Source organism: Nycticebus coucang, chromosome 24 (genome assembly GCF_027406575.1).
Source record: "Nycticebus coucang isolate mNycCou1 chromosome 24, mNycCou1.pri, whole genome shotgun sequence".
In the NCBI taxonomy this organism is placed as follows: Eukaryota; Metazoa; Chordata; class Mammalia; order Primates; family Lorisidae; genus Nycticebus; species Nycticebus coucang.
Window position 1 is genome coordinate 12,902,938 of NC_069803.1, and position 6,000 is coordinate 12,908,937.

A 6,000-nucleotide genomic window follows, 5' to 3' on the forward strand; every position below is an offset into this window, starting at 1 on the left:
ACCCAAAGTTAAGCATGTGGCTTGCAATGCGAGGAAGACTGTCCCAGTGGGCAAAACAGACCACCTTCTTGTATTGTGATAGAGCCACATGGGTTTTGGGTCTCACTCTTTGTTAGCTGGTGGAGGAAAATATATTCATACTGAGTTGAGAGGCAAATTATCCACAGTTGAAGTGATGAATTGTTGCTTAACTTAGTTGGGAAAGGTTCTGGAGAGAGGAATGCAGAATGTGTAAGGAGCTAAAAGACTGAATTATTGATTAGCAGGTGGGGCCTGTGAACATAGTTGATCACGTCCCTACACTGACCACCTCCTTAAGTTAACCTACGTTTCACCACATGCACTCAGTGGAAGTTCCTTACATTGATCACCTCCATATGTTAACCAGTTTGTTGCCGTCTTGTTGGTGGTCAACTGACAGAGGCTCTGCTGTATATCCATGGTGTGTCTGGGTATGATGTTTATAGAAAGCATAAAACATCTTTTCTACCTCTGCAAAAATAAATCAGGGAAACATTATGCTCCCTGTAGCTAGCATCACAGTTATTAGATGCTTTAAAAAGTCCGGTGATCTCAGGTTTTCTAAATTCCTTTAAAAATGATTTATATATTTGAAATATCATCTAACAGTATTTTTCTAAGAAATCATAGAAGCAAATAGCAAAATTCTTTCTTTCTTTTTTTTTTTTTTTAAGAGACAGAGTCTTACTTTGTCGCCTTCGGTAGAGTGCTGTGGCATCACAGCTCACAGCAACCTCCAGCTCTTGGGCTTAGGCGATTCTCTTGCCTCAGTCTCCCAAGTAACTGGGACTATAGGCACCCACCACCATGTCTGGCTATTTTTTGTTACAGTTTGGCCAGGGCAGGGTTTGAACCTGCCACCCTCAGTATATAGGGCCAGCGCTCCACTCACTGAGCCAGAGGCACCACCCAGCAAAATTCTTAAATATAGATTAAATAAAATAAGGATCAGAATGTAACATACAGAGAAAAAAGTCTCTATGTATGGGTCTTCACAATCTAAGGAAGTGATTTATTATGCAGATAAAACTGACTTAGAATTTGCCCATTGAAAATGGCAAATAGGCCAATAATAAACTTTTCAATGTTCCAAGCTGGCTCAGATACATTTGGTTAGAGTGAAAAATGGCTTGGCCTGGCCGATATCACAAAAACAAATGATCCTGGAGTGTAGAGAAGGAAAGTAGAAAGAGTTCAGATCTGTTTGTTCGAGTCTGTGATAGAAACACTTGTTCAAAGACTGGTATTCATGGAGCAAATTGGTGATTGTTGCTCTTCCTGTTGCCCTCCCAGGGAATTATTCTGTATACTTTCATATGTCTCCATGTCCACATCAAATTGGCTATCAGATTCTGCAAAACCCTTCCTGGAGTAGTTCTTTACTCTGTGCTGACCTTTCCTTTGACTGTCACTGCCTAGACCTGGCCTGTGGCATCTGCTTCTTAGGTTACTGTACCACCTCTCCCCCTCCTTTCTGTATTCTCTGCTTCAGACATCGCTGCCTTCAACCCATTATCCTTGTTCCAGACAAAAAAGAGCTTTCTGAAATAGAGATCTATATACTGTTTAATTGCTTAAAAGCTTTCCAGTGGGTTCTGGTTCTGGGAAAGATGTATTAAGCACATACCACTCTTTGGTATTTGTTTCTCCCACTGAATGTGATGAAAATCCCTGGAGAAAATGCAGGGTGCAGCTACCAGAAGACTCAGAGAAGTAAAATGATAACAGACAGATGGGAAAAGAACTCCAAGTGCTGCAGAATGCATAACAGGTGCAGTTTCAGGAAAATCAGACAGAACAGGGAGAACTAAAGCCTTGGATTTCTAGTTAGTGATCCAGGAAGAGGGCCACCTAGGAGCTGGAAAGTGTCAGAGACATTCCGGAGAAGAGGAAGCTCAAGAAAAGGATCACAAACTGTTACATATGAACTCCAAGCTCAACTACAAGCTGCACATGCATGGATTTGGCCCCTGACTGAAACACAAAAACTTTAACAAGAATTTGGGGGTTGGGTGACTAGTGTGATCAGATATTAGAAGAAGTTTCTATGAAAGGTGCCTGGTGTGGTTTGGCTGTAGTTTGTGCATCCCCATCAAATCTTATGTTGACATTCGATCCCCCGCGTGGTGATGTTGGGAGGTGGAGCCTAGTGGGAGATGATTGTGGCATGCGGGCAGAGCCATCACAAATAGGTTAGCTCCCTTCTCTCCCTCTCTCTCTCTCTCTCTCTCTGTGTGTATGTGAATGAGTTCTCATTCTATTTGTTTCCCAAGGGGGTGGTTGTCCTGGCACCTCCCAGCTCTCTCTCTTTCACCTGCTTCTTCACCTTCCACCAGGCTTGGAAACAGCCTCAGGCCCTCAGCTGCTCAGCCCTGAACTTTCTAGTCATCAGAATCATGAGCCACATAAAGCGTTTTAAAATCAATTACCCAAAGAAATACAATACAGTGTCCCAGTAAGGAAGTAATGGTGGCTTGACAGGCAAAAGATTTTGGAGAACAGACATATGTAAATTCAATTTGACGATGTGAATCCTCCCAGGGCCCTTTACTGATGCCCACTCAGTCCTGAAGCCAGGAGGGTAAAAGCTCTGCTTGGTGCTGGGACACCTGTGTGTGTGGCTCCCACCTCAGGGGCAGCCTGTAAACCACAAGGCAGCTTCCAGAGCCTGTGGCTTTGGCGTCAAATGACCCAGGGATGGTTTTGAGCCTCACAGAGGGATAAAAAAGGCTTTTTATTTTTTATCTCTGCCTCCAGCTGTAACCACAGACCCTCCTCCTGCCCAGACAACCACCCCCACACTCTGACCTTGCAGCCTGGGCCACTAGCATTCCTTCCCTTTCCTCTTGGCTGGGGCTGGAGCTGCTTGGCAGTTATGACTGCACAGTTCATTAGCAGGCAAACAGACAGGTGACACTTCCCGCAGGCAAAATAAACAGCTTGAGAGGAAGCAAGTGTCTGGGCTCCACAACAGGGCATGACAGCTGAGTGGGGCCTGGGGGGTGGTGGGAGGAGCTGTAGTTTCAATATAACCTGAGACCAGGGATTCAGTTAACATCACCATAGTCTGTCAGCTTTCCAAACACTGAGACCCACCCGGGGCGGTTTCATGGGGTTATGGCTGAACCAGAAAGTGTTTTGCAGGCTGGGGACCTCCTAGATGATGTGCAGCTGGGGCAAGGTGGAGGACTTTAGGGGCTGGGAGAAAATAGGCAGATGATGGTCTAAAAAGTGAACATGGCTCACAGAAGACACACTTAAGAGAGGGATGTTGCATGACCTTCTCTAATTTGTTTGTTGCTTTTTTTGACAGCTCACCGAAAAGCAACAGTCCCTCAGCTCCACCCCTTAAAGCCCCAGAAGGTGGAGGGTCCTTGACATGATGTCAGTAGCCAGCTCCGGGTGCTGCACTACTCGCTGTGACCTTGGTGAGTCAGGTCTAGCTGGGAGCTTCCTCATCTGGAGCTGAGACCCCGGCTCACACTCCCTCTCTCTGTCCCTGGGCTCTCACTGCTGGCCCTACTGCCTGACCACCTGCTCTGTGGTTGCCCCCAACTGAGAGCCCTGTAGCAGCCCTTCTTCCGTTTTGCAAGACAAACAGAGGAACAGATGGATGGGGCCCATTGACAGCCCAGTGGACAGCTGTCCCCACTGCCTCTCAGGGGCCTCCCCACCACCTGACATACACCCTGTGAGCATTTGTGGGAATGGAGGAGGACCCTGCAACAACAGGGACTGGATGCCTTGCCAATTGTCTCTGCTCAGTTCAGCCTTAAAGACTGACTTCCTCTTCTGCTGAACCAGGAAATAGGGACACAGGACAACGGGAGAAGGCCTGGGGTAAGGGACAATCTGAGACAAACAGGAAGCCCACTGCTCAGTTAGTCAATGGCTTGACTTTTTTTCACCACAATCCTAGTAGAGATTTCCCAGGTTACTTGGATGTGTTCATCCTGCACACAATACCCCAGGGCCCCTGGGAATAGAGGGAGCATTGAAATAAAACATTTGCTCTGCCCAGCCCTCTGTCCCCTGAAATCAGCCCTCTGTCTCCAGAGTCATCCAGGCTTCTTGCTGGTCATGGGCCCCTTTGTCCACTAGGGCCTTCTCAAGTTCCACTGTCCTGGGGTAGCAAGCAAAGAACATGAGTAAAAGGAAGAGAGAGAAACACAGCATGGGTGTCTGGCTTTGCTCCTATCAACAGAATCTCTGGCATTCCAACCCTGAGTGGCAAATCCCTCCCTTCTTATTGGCAAGGTCCCCATGGTGTCCTCTTTGTTTTGTTGGCCCTGGTGGCAGTTCTCCTGGAGGCTTCTCTGTGTCACCAGCTCCTCACTTCCGGGGTGTGGGTGTGGGTGGATGCTACACTCTGTGGGCTCCCCTGGTGGGCCAGGAGGCCTTCTTGGCCTCTTGTCGGTGAGCCTATAGCTGCTTTTATGGTTTCTTCAATAGACACTGTGCTAAATAGGGAAGGGAGAAATGGCCTCTCCTTCCCCGAGTTACATTCTGGTCCTAGGCTGTAGAACAGAATACCTGTAGAGGAAGTGCTCTTTCATTAGGGCTCTTTCTGCCCTCGTTTCTCAACTTATCCTATCTTCCTCTGTGTATTCTGCTGAGGTTCCTGGCAAAGCCTCTGAGTGGATGGCCCAATAAAGACTTGAACCTGGCTGGGCTCTGTGACCTCAAACCCACAGCCAGAGCCTCAGGACCAAGCTTAGGCTCACTGACCCCTGAGCCTGCAGGTGAAGTGTGTTCCTGTTTGGTCCCTTGTCCCAGTGGTTAAGGGACAGCTATTGTTTCCCAGCCACCAGAGCCCTCTGTAGATCTGGTGAAAATAAAACCATGGCTGACTTATTCCTGTGGACCTAGTTCTCAGTCCGTACAGAAAGAACTATCAATAGATTCTTTTTGTTTAGAGAGTTTCTTGACTATTTCAGAAAGTGGAAAATGCTTCCCTTCTGAATGAAAATAATCATTGCCAAGTTCAGGTGCCCCCTTTAATATCTCTTTCAATGGAAAAGGCGTGGAGCTCCCAAAGTGTGCAAGAACCAACTTCCAGAAGGTAGAGGCAGCTGGCCTTAAATCCCAGAGTCATCCTTTGAAGCTTTGAATGTCAGAGGTATTCAGATGAGTTAGAAAGAGGCATTCTAATCAGATCAGATGAAAAACTAAGGTTAAAGAAGTTTAACTAAATGTAAGGATTTGTAAGTGTCTTAGTTTGTTTGCTGTGGTTATAATAGAATACCACAGATTGGGTTATTTATAAAGAAAAGAAATTTATTTCTTCTCACTCTAGAGGTTGGGAAGTCCAAAGTTGAGAGGTTGAATCTGGTGAGGGCCTTCATGTTGGTGGGGACTCTCTGCAGAGTCCCGAGGTGGCACAAGGCATCACACGGTGAGAGGGCTGGGTATAAAATCATGCTTTTATAACAGACCCACTCTTAACTGACTCGATCCTGTGATAACCTACTAATCCATTAATCCATGTGGATTAACCCATTCCCTCATGACTTGATCACTTCTTAAAGGTCCCACCTCTAAATACTGCTATAATTAGGTTAAGTTTCCACATGAGTTTCAGAGGGGACAAACATTCAAAACATAGCAGTAAGAAAGGTGTGAAATTGTTCTTGTTTGCCTATTTCTTTGAATCTTACACTACTCACGTTCTTTAAATATAGTCTTTAGTGACACTGTTAATTCTGTTATTTTTAAGATCTCATGTTTAAATATCTTAATTTGGTTTGTAAAAGGATAATCAGATAGAAAAGCACATGCTTATTTTCTGCTTTTAACAATACCCAAACTACCATGTAGGCCACATGGACTTCAGCAAGGCACTGTTGCTTGCATAATGCTGCTGTATCCCAAGTACAGGCGAAATTCCTGAGAGAACATTACCAGTTGGCTATATGACTCATTTTTAATTAACAGTATCAGCATTATTTGGTTTTGCATTGTTAGTGTGGTTGGTGAAAG